This window comes from Suricata suricatta, chromosome 8, assembly GCF_006229205.1.
Source record: "Suricata suricatta isolate VVHF042 chromosome 8, meerkat_22Aug2017_6uvM2_HiC, whole genome shotgun sequence".
Taxonomy (NCBI): domain Eukaryota; kingdom Metazoa; phylum Chordata; class Mammalia; order Carnivora; family Herpestidae; genus Suricata; species Suricata suricatta.
The window spans coordinates 64,359,009-64,377,867 of NC_043707.1; the positions used below are offsets into that span (position 1 = coordinate 64,359,009).

Below are 18,859 nucleotides of genomic sequence, written 5' to 3' on the forward strand. Positions count from 1 at the left end.
CAAACCAGATAACAAGGAAATTGGTGGCATACAAGGGGTGGATATTTTGAGAATATCTTTTTGCATAATTTCATATCTTAAAAGCATATTTATGTTCTACACATTAAAAAATTAAATTCAACCACTAAGAATAGGAAGAAAATGAAAAACCGAAAGCAAAAGAAAAGACATGTGTATATATGTGTGTGTATAAGAATGTATAGTATGTATTTGCAGCTGTACATTTGTAAATATGTGTATATACATTTGTGTATTTCTTAATTCTGTCCACTGTATTTCAAATGAATACCATAACCATGCTGGAAGGAAAAAGAATAAGGAAGAAAAGAGCCAAGGAAGGAAAGATGGAAGGAAGCCAAGTAACTTACAGATGAGTATTTGACTATACACCCTTAGTCTTGGGCAGGGTGGGAAGTAGAAAACAACAAGTTGAATCTTGGGCTCATATTAGAGTGGTGTCAGCAAAGTGATTCTAAGTTATGTTAGAGTATATTACTCTACATGTACATATACATCAATGTTGTTGGGAGCTAGAGATCTTGTGAAGAAAGAAGGAGCATACAAATAAGGAATGGAAGAAGACAAGAAAGGACACTGAGGGGATAGATTAGAACTAGAGCTCTCAGGCATGAGTTTATGATTTCTAAAATATTTATATAGTGTATGGTGTATATATGTGTGTGTATAAGAATGTATAGTATGTATTTGCAGCTGTACATTTGTAAATATGTGTATATACATTTGTGTATTTCTTAATTCTGTCCACTGAAAGGGCCAAGAAGCAAAGATGCTAGTAGCAATGATCATGCCTAGTACCTATTAAAGCACTTGATCTTCTTCACTAAGATGAACCAGGGCTCCTCAAAGACATGGCTAATTCTAGGCATGGAGCAAGGTAAGTACGAGTCTGGGACAGCTACTTATGCCAGAAAATAAGGAAGTCGTTTTTAAAAAAAAAAGTACACAAGAACCCTCTTGAAGAGACTCTTCTTGGCCAAATCTGGGATAATCTGGGCACCAAAATAAGTACAGTAATGAAGAAATAGAAATTAATGAGTTCATATCTATAATTAACAAATAAATAAGCAAGCAAGCAAGCAGGAAGAGGGCTCTTGATTATAGTTGAACGCTGAGGACTAACCAGTAAATGAGGAGCAGTACACAAGTTGGAAGATTATCATTTTGCAATAATCATAGTAAAGACTGAATCAGGCAAAAACCACCAACGGATGCTAAATCCAGGAGGAAATTTTGATAAGGAAAAAGATATTTTCATAATCCCAGATTATCTTCCCTTAGACCACTTATTAGTTAGAACAGTGAAAATGATGATTTTAGTGAATTAATTGAACAACATCTTGACTGGGCAATTCAAATTAACATCACCAAGGTGGGACAGATGGGCGTCTTATGCCTCTCAATGTGCTATTCTGAGGATACAACATCTCCTATGAGGTATTTTGGTCTAGAATGAATAATGCGAGTCTAACTATGAAGATACATCAGAACAACCCAAAATGAAGAACATTTTTTTTAAACAAGAGAGGGGTACTGTTTTTGTGAAAAATGTCAATGTCATAAAGAAAGGCCTTAAAAACATTCTGGATTAAAGGAAGCTAAAAAGAGGTGACCATTAAAAGCAGTAGCTAATCCTAAACGGGATTTTGTTGTCTGTGGGGTCGGGGGCCCTAGAGGATTTCCTTAAAAACATTGTTGGGTCAATAATTGGGTCAGTAACTGATAAAACTGTAAGATGATTGATAGAGTATTAAGTCAATTTAAATCCACTGAAATTGCTAACTATGTAAGCAGTCCCTGACTTATGACGGTTTGACTTACAAATTTTTCAATGTTATGATGTGAAATCAACACATATTCAGTAGAAACTGGTCTTTGAGTTTTGAATTTTGATCTTCTCCTGGGCTAGTGATACCTGGTACAATCCTCTGTGGGAGGCTGGGCAGCCGCCACATGGCTTCATCGGCCATGCGATCACCAGGGTGAATGACTGATACACTGTAACCATACTGCTTTTCACTTTCAGTACAGTGCTCAATAAATTACATACAGGTTGCAAACTTTAGTATAGAACAGGCTTTGTGTGCGAGATGATTTTGCTCAGGGGCAGGCTGATGTACGTGTTCTAAGCACACTCAAGGTAGGCTAGGCTAAGCTATGGTGTGCAGTAGGTCATGGGGTTTTAAGTGCACTTTCAATTTACAATATTTTGAAGGTAACCTCATTATAAGTCAAGGAAGATCTTTACTTTGATTATATTAGAGACTATCCATATTTTAAGGAAACATACACTGAAGTTTGTAGGAGTAAAGTACCTTCATTTTGGGGTAAAGGGCTTTCACATGGTCCAAGAACATACACACACACAAAAGATAAAACAAAAGTTAAATACTTACAATCAATAAATCTGGATAAAGGGTGTATTTTAATTTTTGCAACATTTGGTAGCTGCAAAAAATTTTTCAAAATTATTTTAAAATAAGACTTTTCAAAAAAGAAAATTATAGGAGTGCCTGGGTGGCTCAGTTGGCTAAGCTTCTGACTTTCGCTCAGGTCATGATCTCATAGTTCATGAGTCAGAGCCCCACGTCGGGCTCTGGCTGACAGTGCAGAGCCTATTTCAGATTTTCTCTTTCTCTCCCTTTCTCTCTGCCCCTCTCCCACACTCACCACACACACACTCTCTCTCTCTCTCTCTCTCAAATAAACAAATAAACTTAAAAAAAGAAACTGTTAAAAAAGAAAAAAAGAAAGACTAATTCAAGAATATCCGTAGCAGCCTTTCCCATAACAACCTTAAGCTGGAAAACTCCAATGTCTGTCAGCAAGCCCAGGTGTAAACAGACTGGCAGAGCCACATGATGGGACACTAGCTGTGAAAAGAGAACTGCCGATAAGTACAGCAACACGATGAATCTCAGAAACACGGAAGGAAAGAAGGTACACACACATACACACAAACATACACACCGTACTACTTGGTTGAATGAATACGAAGTGTAAGAACAGGCAAAATAAATTTATGATGGAAGCCAGAAGGTGGTTGGATTTAGAAATGGGGTCAAGTTGACTGAAAGACAGCATAAGGGAAATTTCTGGTGATGAAAATTTTCTATATTTTGTTTGGGGTGATGGTTTCATGGATATTTACAAATGTTAAAACTCGTCAAACTGAATATTTAAGGTCTGTGCCTTAAATTGTAACTCCAATTAAATGATGAATAAACAAACAAGGTAATTATTTTTTCTTAAAGAAGATATCTCAAGGTAAATTCAGGTTGAAAGAGAAGTTGAACTCACTTAAACGTCCTTGGAACTTGTTCCAGTATTAAGACTGTTATGTCCTAAGAAAGACATGGAATATCTAAAAATATGAATGGAAAATAATTATTTTAAGAACTAAGGTATTTGAAAACGTGCAAGGGAAATAATTTATCTAGGCATTCCCTCAAACAGCCTTTAGAATACTTAAGAATGCCCTCTGGGATGTATAGTTAATTTAAAACACAACGAATGAGTTTGTGATTCCCTAAAATGTGTATATTTCTACACTTGGAAGGTTCTTTGGATTTTGCTGTCTGGGGCTTTTGTTTCATATATGTAAGAAGTGGCATGTCTCGGTAGGACTGGGGCCTGTTTGGGCACCATTCTCTCCTGGGTGTGTTGTCCTGGTCTGCCCGCCCTGGGCAGCAATCAGGGTTGCAAGTACATGGGTTTCAGCCAGTTCAGACATCTATTTTTTTTAAATTTTTAAACGTTTTTATTAATTTTTGAGAGACAGAGGGAGACAGTGTGATCAGGGGAGGGTCAAAGAGAGAGAGGGAGACACAGAATCCGAAGCGGGCTCCAGGCTCCGAGCTGTCAGCACAGAGCCGGACACGGGGCTTGAACTCAGGAACCGTGAGATCATGACCTGAGCCGAAGACGTACGCTTAACCGACTGAGCCACCCAGGCGCCCCCAGACATCTATCTTTAACAGAATATAGGAGCTCCCTTTACTCAAGCAATAGAAGGATTAGTTCAAGGAAACTAAATTACACAATGGAAATAACGTTAAGTTGAAATAGCTGTGCCATATTTCAAGTACAGTATTGTAATCACAATATAATTTTAGTGGTGCACAGCGCCTGTGCTCTAGATTTGGTGGAGCCTTCAGGCAGGTAGCACTAGGGTGGCTGACGTCCCGTGCTGGTCCTGTGGCAGGCAGATCTATGTCTTTGGTCTGCTCGTTCACTCCCTGACCCCTTTTGCTCCAGAGTGCCACATTGGTCCATTGGTGGGGTGGGTGGGGGAGGGACGTGCTTCTGTTTTCACAACTATACATATTCCTGAGTTTCTCATTCTCTTCAGTTCCTTCAAGTCCAGTTTCAAGGGCACAGATTTTATCAATGATTCTTTTATTGTTCTAGGATCTGTGCTTCTAATGGCCAGTGCTTACATCTTTGCAAAACAGGGAGTTCCATAAGAAAATCTTCGCTGATGCCTTCTGTCTATGAGCTTCTCTATGAATCCCAGTCACATTCCTGCTATGGCCACAGTGGAAAGATTTTTTTATAGTCCTCCACGGCATAACTTAGAAAATAAAAATCATTTGGATTTAGACCCATACACAAGTGCCCCTTTGCTACAGCAGCAGCAGCTGAGATCAAAGCCACCTACTTACTACCTCATGGACGTTTTACAAGTTATCTGGTTCACATTCATTTACATTTGGGTGGCAGGTTGATCTGAGCTCATGCCTTTGAAAAAAATACCAGAATGTGGAAAGCACAATGGGCAGGGAGCCTTGAGTGTGAGTTCTACCTCAGGTGTTGTCATAAATAACTGCATGACCTTAATCTCTGGTTCTCAACTTTCTCATATGGGTCTCAGAGGATAACTGTGGAATTTTGCAAGCCTTAATTAGGTGATGATATTATTTGCAGTCTGGCTCTACTATGCAGATACTGATCTAGAAAATGCTTTTATTCATTCTCTATTAGTAAACTTTTGATCTTACTATCTCACGCATTATCACATTGGTCCATTGCATTGGTTATCTTGTGCTAATTGTACCACCTGAGTGGGGAAAAGAAAGCATCAGAAAAATAAAGCATCATAGATAGATGCTTTAATAAAAAGAAACATGGATGCTAAAGGATGGAGCTAAATTCTAAGAGTTCAGGGGCCTGGCACAGAGTTTCTCTGGGTCCAATGTTAAGATAACACCTCAAAATGTTATGGACAAGTTGTTGTACCTGGAATCTCCCACCACAAAGAAAAGACCTTTTTGGATCTACCATATTTGAGCGTGGTTTTCTGACTGTCTTAGTAGCACATGAGGCATCCAGTCCTGAGTGGCATCCAGAGCAAGAAAAGACTCTGCTTTAGGGTCAGGTTACCCCCTGACATTTGGACCATATGATTTCACAGGCCCAGTGGTGTCGGAAATATCTCCATCAGATGCATGCTATAAGGAGCCTCCTGGTTGATTAAGATAACAGCAATGTGGATATACCTTTCTTTCTGCAAATTAAACTATTCAGATTATATATATGTATATAGTCAATACATTTTATTAATTTTAAAACTCCATATATATCTTCAATATCTTTCTTATATTCTTTCTTCTCCTTCTTCTTTCACTTGACTCTTTCTGAATAAGTGTATATTGAATATGTATCATGTGGCATTCTAGTGTTTCAGTTCTTTTTTTTTAAGTTTATTTATTTATCTTGAGAGAGAGAGAGAGAGCAAACGGAGGAGGGGAAGGAAGAGATAGAGAGAAAATCCCAGGAAGGCTCTGTGCTGTCAGCACAAGCCCAGAGGTGGGGCTTGATCCCATGAACCCTGAGATCATGACCTGAGTCAAAATCAAGAGTTGCTCCCTCAACCAGCTGAGTGAACCAGGTGCTCCTAATCTTCAAGTTCTTTTGTCAAAGAATTATGACAACCATCAGGACTTTTCCAGACACATTCATTTCTCAAAAACAGCACAAATCTCTTTATAAATACCAAATTTGTTTTGTTTTCAAGTTTTAGGAGAGAGTGCAACTATTTTTATCACAATTAAAAAGTGGTCCTCTTTTATCTGAGATTATCTTGTCTTTGGGAAAGATATATATAGAACAGGAACAGAGGGAAGTTTCAATCACATGACTTGGTCAGTGGAGACGCAGATGTCAAAGTCCAGTCACACACAAACCCAGCAGTCTTTTCAATGTGAGATGGATAGGATGCTCTGAGATTGAAGCAAAACTTTAGACAGGACAGACTGTAGTAATAAGATCTCACTGTCTCAAAATGACAAATATAATTTCTTGCTGAGGTCATTTTTTTCTTTTGACCTGCTGTGGGCACTGTTCTGGATCCTCCTTAAGCAAAAACTCAGGCTGATGGAACTTCCACCATCTGGTACTTTGCATGTCACTGAGGCGGTTAGAAAGAGGCATAGCAAACCGTGCACTGACCTTTAAAGGCTTCCACTTGAACAAACACAAGCCATTTCCACTCCTGTCCCATTGGTTAAAGCTATGGTTGACTTCAAGAGGGTGGAGAAATAGAATTCTGCCATAGGCTTTGAAGGAGAAATATTGTAGAACAGCACTAAACAACATCACAAACCAATTCAACAAGCCATTCAGCCCCTACTCCCCTCCAGGATTCTGAACACAATCACCTACATTAAACACACACACACACACACACACACACACACACACACACACACACACACACACACACACAATTTCTGCCAAGATAAAACATTACTCGCATTGCCGTGTTAGGACAAGAGGAAGGGAGGAGGAGGTCTTCAACCGGCGGGAGCGGAGCAGGAGTGAAGTTGGACCCAGGCTGTGGCGTCCCCAAGTCCCTCCCTCCGTCCCTCCCGCCGACCTTGAGAAGGACTGCAGCGACCTGCCCCGGGGGTGGGCGTGGTGCGGGGGCGGGACGGGACGCGGAAGTTGCCCAGCGCTGCAGCCTCTGGACACCGTGCTGTTTCCAGTTAGGAACTCTGGAATCGCAGCAAATTACCACCTCAGGAATCAGCAAACACAGCAGCCACAGAGACGCTGTGACATTACCTCTCCAGTCAGCTTAGCAGCCCCCAAGGAGACTAACTGCCTACTTACAGGAAACTAATTGAAATTATGAAGCCCTTTGGGGGTTTTGAAGAGGAAAGGGAACTGCAGCGCCGAATTTTAATTTTGTGAAAATTAAATAATCTGGTAAAAGAGTGGATCCGAGGAATCAGTGAAAGCAAGAATCTTCCACAATCTATAATTGAAAATGTGGCGGGAAAATCGTTACATTAGGATCTCACAGGTTGAATACGTATAAAAGACTGTTGAAGAAGCATCAAACTGTTTTGATGGGTGGATAGATATTTATATTTGGTTTGCAAGTTCAGCACTGCAGGATACTCCAGAAGACTTGGATTTATGAGAAGACAGTCTGTAAAATGCATGAGTCTTAACAGTTGCGGGGTAACCAATGAAATTTTACATCTAGTACCAAACACTGACAGCTTCAGTTGTCTCTGAGAGCTATCAAACTGGGGGCCATAGCGTCCATTCCAACATTTTAGGTTTCCTCGGAGGTGTTTCCTGGACTGTACTCAAAGCAATGACTTGTCAGCTTTATCCAAATGAAATAGCGTCAACTCTTGTACATAAAATTTTCTCGGTATTTCCTAAATGGTATGTGTTTAGATTATATTAAAATAAAATTGATTGTGGATGCTGGAAAAAAAGATTGAAAATTATTCAATCATTAAATGTTATAATAATGATTCCAAAATACACATAGGAGGTGAATTTACACATAGTGAAACTTAAGTGCTTTTTTTTTCTAAGTTTTTACTTTTATGACTTGTGAATTTCCTAGAGTGACCAAAAAGCATCTTTTATAATGGAAACCACCAATAAACTTAATTTTGTGAAGTGTATTTATCAGACTGTAATAACTTAGAAAAGATGCTTATGATTTTTTAGTGAAAGCATTAATACATAAAATTGTATCTATGTTAATACATACATCCTTTGTCAGGGACAAAGGAAATAAATAAAATGTTAGACTGGCTGTATTTTGATGAATTTTCAAGCTCCATAGCTTTTAAATATTTATTTATTTATTCATTTATTTATTTATTTATTTTAAAAAGTTTCACATGCTCCTCGGACAGAGCCAGCCAGGTGCTCCGTTTTATTTTTATTTTATTTATTTTTTTTAAAGATTTTTTTTTAATGTTTTATTTATTTTTGATACAGAGAGAGACAAAGCATGAGAGGGGGAGGGTCAGAGAGAGAGGGAGACACAGAACCGGAAGCAGGCTCCAGGCTCTGAGCTAGCTGTCAGCACAGAGCCCGACGCGGGGCTTGAACCCACGAACGTGAGATCTGACCTGAACTGAAGCCGGAGGCTCAACCGACTGAGCCACCCAGGCGCCCCTCTGTTTTATTTTTAAATGTAAAATAAATAAGCGGCATGTGGGTTGCTCAGTCAGTTAAGCATCTGATTTTTTTTTTTTTATGGGTCCAACGTCCTGGCTCTTTTTGTTTATTTATTTATGTATTTATTTATTTATTTATTAGTAGTCTATTACCAAGTTGGTTTCCATATAATACCTAGTGCTCTTCCCCACAAGTGCCCTCCTCCATGACCTTCACCAGGCCTTCCCCTTCCCCCCTCCCTCTTCAGCCCTCACTTTGTTCTCAGGATTCAAAGGTCTCTCATGATTTGCCTCACTCCCTCTCCCCAACTCTTTCCTCCCCTTTCCCATTCCCATGGTCTCCTGTTAGGTTTCTCTTGTTAGACCTATGACTGACAACATATGGTATCTGTCCTTCTCTGCCTGACTAATTTCGCGTAGCAAGACATCTAACTCTTGATCTTGGCTGAGGTCATGATCTCGGTTTGTGGGTTCGAGCCCTACAGTGGGTTCTGTGCTGGCAGTGCAGAGCTTGCTTGAGATTCTTTTTTTTTTTGCTTGAGATTCTTTCTCTCTGCTCTTCCCTTACTTGCATGTGCGCTCTCTCTCTCTCTCTTTTTCTCTCTCTCTCAAAATAAATAAATAAACATACAAAAAAATAGGGCATAAAGCATAAAGTATGGAGGAAATGCTGTTCTCAAGCTCTACCTTTATTTTTAGAAAAGCATCCATCTGTTACCCCCAGGGAGAAGACATTGTCTGTCAGGTATAGCAGAACAGAGGGCCAGGAACAAGGAGACCTAGGTTGTAAATCTGAATGTACAGCTAACTGGTTTGGGATTTTGTTTAATTCATTTAACTTCCTTGGCCTTGTTTAGTCATCTGAGAAGTGAAGATATTGATCAAGATGATCTTTTTCATTTCCTCTGAGTTCTAATATCCATTAGGCCATGGGAGGTACAAGGGTCCCACATTCCTGTATGTGGAACATGAATTGCCTTATAAAATGTTTCCTTCATTCTATCCCCAGTGGCCATCATGCTAATCTTAGTACATAACAGATGTTTAATAAATGGTTGATAATCAAAATTCAACTCACTGAATATCACAATCATCCTGCAGAGTAAGGTGACCTTAAAGAGGTTGATTTTACATGCCTAATAAGAGAGCACCATGATCTGTCTGCTCCAAAGTTAAGGCACACTTTCTAATACATAAAGCAAATTAATTTCAACATAGAGTATCTGTTAACATTCTTAGAAACAGGATCAATTTTAAAACCAAGGTATTCTGAGTTATGGAAAATATTTAGTCATTGACCGTTTTATAAGATACAATAATTGGCATTGTGTTGTTTATTGAATAATTAGTACTTGGTCTTCCTTTGGAAAGACTTACCTTTTAGTTGAGTAAAGACATATGTTACCTAACTTAAATATGTCCAGGCACTCAGTGTGCAGTAAGCCGATGGCTGAGACCCTGGTTTTGAAGCCAAACAAAGCTTTATTATCAGAAAGGCAGCCCAAGAAGAAGACAGGAGACCACTGCCAAAGCTGCCTTGCTATGTTGTGCTTAGGAACTGCTTATACACAGGAGAGGGCTTCTTGAAACCTTAGGAATTACACATTCTTCTGGAAGTACACCTTCTTCTGGACAATGAAGCTATTTGGGGCCTGATAAGATCAGATACTATGTAAGTTGGGAACAAAACAAAATGTGAAGCTAAGTTAATAATGCAACTAATACAACTATAGTTCTGCTTATGTTTTCAAAGCAGGTCAAGAAAGCAGGTGTCTGGCCTCACATATATGAACCAAGAGAAATGCATATAAAACATATTACAAAAGTATGCAAGATTATAAGGCAAATGCTGATTGTTATCTTTGAACTCCTTACCCTTTGCAGATACCAGTGATTAGATACACGATTGATCTCTTATTAAACAGCTTTCGCTAAAAGACATTTACTTTGTACTATATATTACTATGTAATTACATTTATGTCTTTCCTTTGAATCTTAAGCCCACTTTTGTCCCAGTTACTGTATCAATCCCCTTTTTGTTCCAAATTTATTAAGGTAAAGGTTATTTCAACCAATCCTTACTCCAGGGAAACAAACGACCTGCTAAGTCCTCCCCCAGGGTCAAGCCTTAGGCATCTGGTTCCCTCTCATCTGGAAACCGCTTAAGATGGTGTCACAATTACTGCGTTCTTTCTGTAGAGAGAGGGTCTAATTGTTCTCAAAACAGTAAGTCCAGATAACTGCCTGAACTGCTTGCAATACAACTAAACTATTGAAAAGAATATTTGGGGGGCAAATTCCACAAATTCCTCAGTCTTGAATATTTTCAACTAAAATACAAATGGTGATTTTTCTTCCTTAAACTAGATTTTAAATAAGGTTTCAAAAAAAATCACCATCCACACAGAATTTGAAATTCACTAAATTTTATTCACAGCTGCTCACCTGTTTACATACACAGACCAATCACAGTGTCTGCATATGGTTGGAAATTAGTATAGGTTGGAGGACCTTTTCAAATGCTTCATGGAGACAAGGCAACCTTGACTATCATTTCAATGAAAAGCACTGATGATCCATTTCTAAGTTTCTTTTTTCCTTAGCTGAGATCTTAAAAATATGCATCCAAGCTCCTCTGCATAGTCGAGGCCTTCTCCTTGTCTCCCTGTATAGGGTCCTGCCTTCAGCCTACATGGTCTGAATAAAATGTGACCAGTATGAACTCTGCTCCAAGGTATACTTAGTCCTATCAGTTTGGTCTCTTTGGTGTGTGTGGAGTATTTAATAAACTTGAATATAAATATTTACTTTGTTCTTATGTTATGATTTTATATTCTTCTTTTCCCTAAGATTTTATTTTTTTTAATTTATTTTTTTTATTTGACAAGCAGCAATATCATGTTTGTCATGTTAATGTAGATACAATTATTAGGTTATCTGTCATATTACAATATTTAAGTTTTTTATTTTATGTCCTTTAAGATACATAAAAAAAACCCCACATCAACTGCAAACGTGAAGGGGAGAAAAAGCATGGTACCCAACCAAATTTCCACATTTCAGCAATACTTCACTCATTCTTTTAATAAACTTTTAAGAAATGTCATAATGACATGAGCTTGAAATATCTCTAGGCATTTTCTCTGACGCTCATGACGTGGCACTGGTGATGTTGTAAACAGCAGAAAAACAGGTGCTGCCGAATGACCAAATTATGGAGGCACAGGCCTGCTTTTTCCCACAGGAACACACCAAATGGTGACGGCAGTGATCTTCTCACACCCACACTAGAGGAGAGCGACATCACGCTACGTGACTGTATTCATCTGCCGACGCTTGGCTGCGTTCAATGTACTGTTTGTCTATCAGAACTTCAATACACTCCTTAATCGTGCTGATACTAGGATTAAACCTAGCTCTTGACTGGCTAATCACCTCTTGAATAAGGGCATTATGAGGAAGCACTTTCCGTGCTTTCATGATACGAACTACGGCAGCTTGAAGATACATTTTCCGGTCCTCATCTACAGCACTTCGGGTCTGTTCCGTTTCCTGTGGAGTGTCTTTCTGCATTGATGTAGTAATTTTAAATTTTGTTCTTTTACTGCTAAAGTTCATATTTAATGAAAATGAAGATTCTGCATCAATGTCTTCCTTTTCTGAATCATGGTTAATCATTTTCACATCAAGTAATGATTTGATTGTTTTAGTCAGTTCCTTTTCATTCATCTGAGTGCTGTCTTGAAGCTCTTTATAGCTGACAGTTTCACTGTTGTTAAAGGCAAGAAGAACTGCCATTTGGTATGTTGTAACCATGGCTACATATGGTTTGCCCAAATAGTTCATTTTAACTTCACCTGTACAGAGATAATGTAACCATGTAAGTTTCCTTCCACTGAAATGCTGGCTGTAAAATAATTCAAACATCTGTACCCTTTTTTCCAATTCCTGGGGAATTGCAAATGTAGATGAAGGAGCCTGAGTAAGGGGCAATGCACCAGCCTGTAGAACATATATTTGAAAACTAATTCCCAAATCTATTACTGTGTCTTGATTTTTGATAAAATTGTTGAACTTATTGTTGAGATCCACACTGACGCTGATATCTGTATACATTTGGTGAAGTTTGCTGGTAAACTCATAACCACAGGCTTGCTTTAATTTATTGATCATGGCTTCTTCGAATGCATAGACATAGATAACCCATGAATTAAACGCTTCGCCAGCAGTCTTGCGTAGAACTTTTGAAAAACATCCTTATCATCGATATACTTGAAAACAGTGATGAAGCTCGTGAGTTTGTCTTCTACTTCATTCTCAGTCATCCCCTTTGCTGACTTCTTTAGTAAGTTGTCACAGTACTTGGCAAGCAGTTCAGGTGCTTTGCAAACAGACTTGGGTTTTCTGTAATTTACAACTGATGTTAGGCCCTTATCCAGTGCACTCATAAAGTGCTGATCACCAGTGTTGATTAGTTGAACAAATTTACCATGTACTTCCAAAACTGACTCCACAAATAGTGTTGGCACATTTTCCTGAGTAAGATTACTGGTTGCTCTAAGGCCCTCATCATGGATATGATTTTGCAGCTCCTGAATCATATGGACACAGCTCGAAGTAAGACATACATATTTGCCATGTCATTTTTTTTCTCTTGTCAGATGATATTATGACATTCTGCATGTAAGAACTGTAAGTGGTGTGCTACCATTCATTGCTGACATTCATGAATCACTTTAGTATATGAACTTGGATGCAAGTATTTTCGACACCATATTTCTTCATCTTTAATCTACCTAGAACCCTTTCCATGTACTGTGAGCAGTTTGATTCTTGTAATAAATTTGAAGCTTCTTGTTTGTAATATTCTCCTGTTTCGGTCAGAAAGGGAGACGCAAAGATTTCCTGATAAAACTTTAAGGGGAATTTTTTCTTATACTGTTCAACATGAACAAAGGAGTTAATAACCCCATGGATTACTTTCTGGTTTGGGTCTTTCTTCTCCGCCACAATCATTTTTTATTTCTTGGAGCCGCATTCGGATAAGGATGGTCTGAAGTGGTTCATTCATCAATTTCCTCCACATATCCAATGCTAGCTCTCCTATTTCCATAAGTGGTTCATTCATATCTACACCACCGTACCCATACTGAAGGTCAGCTTCTGTCAATTTATTCTTTTTAATAAATTGGGTGTTGAGATACCTATACAGGCAGTCCATATAGTCTGCGCCTTTGCTATACTCCTCCCAATACCTATGATACATAACAAGTACTTGCGCTTCAGACTCCAGAACTCTCTTGTGCAAATGCTGTACGTGATTTTCCAAAAAAGTCTTAGTTTCTGTATAAAGTCTTTCTCTGAGGGGTTCAGGACAGGCCACACGTAGAGCATAGACATCTGAGAAGCCATTGTTCTATGTTGCTCTTTCGACGTATTCCAACGTGACCACTGCTTTGATTGTCGTTAAAAGTTTATTCCATGTTTCATCAAAATCTACTGCTCTAGGTTTCAAAGACATTGTGCAAGTTTAGTGTTGAAATCTTATAGTTCTGGAGATTGAAATTCAAGATCAAGGTGTCAGCAAGGTTAGTTTCCCCTGAAGGCCGGAAGAGAAGAAAGGTCTGTTCCAGATCTCCAGATCTCTTTCCTTGGCTTGCAGAGAGCTTGCTGCTTCTTCCTGTGTTCATTCCCCTGTGCACACACTCGTCTCTCTCCAGATTTTATTAAGTAATCTCTACAACCACGGTAGTTGGATCACAACTCCAAGATCAAGCGTCCCACACTCCACTGACTGAGCCAGCCGGGTGCCCCAGGATTTTATATCCTTTTATGAACTTCCCACGTGGCACAAAGCTGGCCAGGAGGTGTACAGACTGCCCCTGCCAATGTCAGTTCATTGGAACAGAGCTAGCTTCTCACAGATTTACAATCAATGAAGTGGACTGCCTTGTTCCACAATGGCAATGATACCAACCCTCTATTCACTAGTTCTTGACCTTTGTAGAAGAGAGCAACTTCTCCTGGTCTGGAGACTTTTGAAAGAGCATGTCTGAGGCAAATTTTCCTCTAGATAATACTTTTCTTCTTCAGACCGACTACTACAGTAAAACTTCGACATAACCCTCTGAGCAGAAATACCATTCTTGTGCCAAGAAGAAGTGGCTTATGCGTCCCCCAAATTGCAGGATTTAATCAATAGGAATATTTCCAGAATCTGGAAGACACCTGTGTAGGGATCTTGAGGATACTGGACTGGGGATGGTGGTGGGAGGTGGGAATAGAAAGCTGGATGCAGTATAGCTGATTGATATTGGGAGCACTTCTCCATGACTTGGAACTCGGTGTTCTGTCAAGGACACCAGTAGCCTGTCTGACATATGGCTGAGAAGGCTCTTTGAAGCTTGCACACTCTGATAGCCTAGGATAAATGAGATGGAGGTGCTGGAACTGACTTGGCATAGTATTAAGGAAGGGGTCCAAAGACTGAGGGATATAAAAATATTAGAATGAGTGTATTATCTGTGATCAGCAAAACTGACACTTGACAGTGTTCCATAGGAGGAACCAGAGGACACTTCTTTCACTAATGCAGTGAGAAATGCATTACTATGGGATACCAGTTAATTTGAGAAGCTCTGTGACAACTGTCTTGTATAGGCTGGGGTTGACAGAAGATGTTGCCATGGAACTGAGATACCTACTATCAAGGAAATGGTAGGATTCTGGAATGGTAGAGACCAAGGACAGTGCTCACCTGTTAGAATAAAGGAGGCATATGATCTAATGGGCAACAAGGCTATAGTAAGTAGTATGCAGTATGCTTTGACCCTCAGGAATCAGCTAACAAACCATGGTGTTCCTAAGAGTGAGACAGATGAAGAGCCAACCAGAATGTTATCTGACTTCTATAATGAAACAGAAAAATCAAGAGCTAGGGAACAGAAACTTTACCAGACTTTACTTCAGAGAACAAGAGCCCTTTACCCAGTTTCCCAGCATGTCACTTCACAGGCCCAAAGCCCACTCATTGGGGGAGAGGTAGATCCCTTTGAGGAAAGACAATGCAATGCGACTGCAAACATATATGATAACCATTCCTGTGATCCCCTCCCAGAGGGATATAAGACTGTTCATCTGGTAAATATATATAGCAAAAAGGAATGGTCGGACTTTTCAAGAGCTGTTGAATGTAGGGACCATGGCTATGTGTTCATACTGAATCAAGGGACCTGAAGTACCTGTGTTATTCTCCAGTTAAAAGAGTCATAGGGAGGCCAAGTGACAAATGGAGTAGTCCTGGCTCAAATATGTCTCACTATGGGTTCAGTAGATCTGTTGGATCTACCCTGTGGTTATTTCTCATTTCTGAAGAGTATAGTGGGGACACATAGAGTTAGTGGCTGACAGTACCTTCACATTGGTCTCCCAACCTGTGAAGTAAGAGTCTCTATGGTAAGAAACTTGAAATTGTTTCTTCCTTCAGTTAACATATCAAGGTAATAATGCACACTGGCAGAATTGAGTGCCAGATACCCACAGTGGTTGCCAAATCAATATGTGCCATGGAATTTTAGGGTTATTTTTCCCTTCCCTGTTTTATTCCTCCAGATTCTCACTCCTATTCCTTAGGATCCCTTCTTAAACAAACAACCTGCTTGCAAGACTGTTTTCTCGGAAACTTGGGCTAAGATGATTCTTCAGTGGCTATATCTGTGTTACTCCACTTATTTGGAGGAACTGTACCTCTATCTTCTCTGGCCACCTGATCCAAATAGGGCTGCATATTCTTAGAGAGTTTTATTTCCTTGGCCACAGTAGTTGGTTACACGATAAACAAAGTAGTTAGTTAAGGCACACAAAATGAGCCAAGTAGAGTACTTCTCCAAATTTTCTTTATCTGGAGCTGTTGGAAAAAATAGCTTCAAGGCTGGGCACTACTGGTTGAACAGACCATCTGGTCAGACCTGCAAAAACTCACACTGGCCAAAGCCATCATATCTCCCTCTAACTCTTTAGGGTGAATGCCCTCAACCTTCCCTACTGTTTCCAAATATCTTGAGTGTATCTTATTGGAAGAATTTAAATGGCATCCAGAAATGTAGTTTCTAAGCTTCCAGTCTCTTTACTACAGGGGAAAGCATAGAAGGAGGTGGAAATAAATGCTGTTTTGCTAATAAGATATATCAAACACAGGAGATAATGCATACTTTAGAGGATTGGGGATAATTAAATGAGATTCTCTACAATGACTGGGTCAGAGTAAGGATTAAATATATGACAACAGTATTCAACTCAAAAAACAGGTAAAGCAATATTGCATGGCAAAAGCTCTGATCTATCTGGACTATTTCCTATTAACACCTCTACAGAGATAGAATAGCCAGCCATTTCTACACACATAAAAAGATAGGCTGACCATCTTTCCTGCCATTATATTATTTTATCTGTATTACTACATTTGTAGAACAACCATGTGAGATAGATATTATTGCCTCCATTTTACAGATGTAGAAACAGTCTCTGTAGAACTGTCATTTGCTCCAGTTTACATGGTCAATAGGGAGCAGAAATAGGCCTTGAACCTACTGTTTTTTAGCTACCAGGTTTGTAGTCTTTCCTCTGTACCATAATGAACAACAGAAGGGGGAAAATATAAGAATTTTGGAAGAAGCAAGATTTAGGTCTTTTAAAGAATTCAACAGGTGACCTTGAGGAAGAAAAAGACATTCCCGGTGGAGGACAAGCCTATAGAGGGGAAAGCAGAAAGCATACCTGGATAGTGATGAGTGATTTGGGGCTACCTGATTCAGAGATGCAAGGGGACGTATTCCAGAGGAAGCCCAGTGAGGTCAGTAACTATGTCTGCTGTTGCTCACCATTAGGGCCTGGCAGAGCACCTGGCACATAGTAGACTTAATATTTGTTGAATAAATTGAAGATGAGTCTGGAAACGTGGCTGCAGTCAAGATTTAAAGGGTTTTGAAGACAAGGTCTGAACTTTGTTCTATATGTGATAGAAAGCCATCTGAGGATTGCAGAGAGAATAACTATATTATGGAATCTATGGAAACATTTTCCTAGGGTCCATTGTAGGAGAGGACCAAAGGTGGAAGGAGATCTATGCATGAGGCCTGTGTGAGGTAGTTGCTATAGTGGTAAGACATTCAAAAGGTATTTTGGAGATGGAATCAACAAGATTCGACAAGAGATTTTTTGTGTGTGGAGCTGGTAGAGGAACCTGGAGATTACACAGATTTCAAAGTTGATTGACTGGGGGGATGGTGATTACTCAAGATGACGGCCACGGGAGGTGGAGTAGAATGGGAACGCTAGGTAGGGGTGTCTTGGGTCAAATGGTGACTTCTGCTCTGGATGGTTTGGTTTGGAGATGCATGCACACCAAGGGAAGATGTTCATCAGGAAGCCAGCAGATGCTGCACTTTGGGGGTAAACTAGAAATACTCACTTGTGCATGATTCTCTAAATAAATAAATACTCTCTCAAAATAAATAAATAAAACTTTTTTTAAAAAAGCATGATGGGCTATAAGAGGGAAAGTTAAAGTCATCCCACACATTCTTTTTTCATAAAAATCTGGGGAAGCTCTTGTGTAAAATATAATATGCCAACATATACTTCACAAATCAGTTATTTTAGTAATAATTTCTTCCTTAAAGGGAAATACAAATCAAAACCACACTGAGATACCACCTCACGCCAGTCAGACTCGCTAAAATGAACAAATTAAGAGACTATAGATGCTGGCGAGGACATGGAGACACAGGCAATCTCCTACACTGTTGGTGGGAATGTAAACTGGTACAGCCACTCTGGAAAACAGTGTGGAGGTTCCTCAAAAAACTATCCATAGAACTCCCCTATGACTCAGCAATAGCACTGCTAGGGATTTACCTGAGGGATACAGAAGGGCTGATGCATAGGGGCACATGTACCCCAATGTTCATATCAGCACTGTCAACAATAGCCAAATCATGGGAAGAGCCTAAATGTCTGTCACCTGATGAATGGATCAAGAAGATGTGGTATATATATATATACAATGGAGTATTACATGGCAATGAGAAAGAATGAAATCTGGCCATTTGTAGGAAAATGGATGGACCTTGAGGGTGTCATGCTAAGCGAAATAAGTCAGGCAGAGAAGGATAGATACCATATGTTTGCACTCATAGGTCTAACAGGAGAAACCTAACAGAGGACCATAGGAGAGGAGAAGAGGGAAAGAGAGCTGGGGAGAGTGAGGGACACAAATCATGAAAGACTATTGAATACTGAAAATGAACCATGGACTGAAGGGGGAGGAGGAGGGAGAAAACGGGGTGATGGTCATGGTGGGGGGCACTTCTGGGGAGAAGCACTGGGTGTTATATGGAATCCAATTTGA

General features: G+C 39.5%; 2 pseudogenes; one reads left to right on the top strand and one right to left on the bottom strand.

Moving 5' to 3' along the window:
• Positions 1-885: 885 nt before the first annotated feature.
• Positions 886-7,720, top strand: LOC115297626 (annotated as a pseudogene).
• A 4,034-nt stretch (positions 7,721-11,754) lies between these two features.
• LOC115299392 lies at positions 11,755-13,987 on the bottom strand (annotated as a pseudogene).
• Between the last annotated feature and the right edge of the window lie 4,872 nt (positions 13,988-18,859).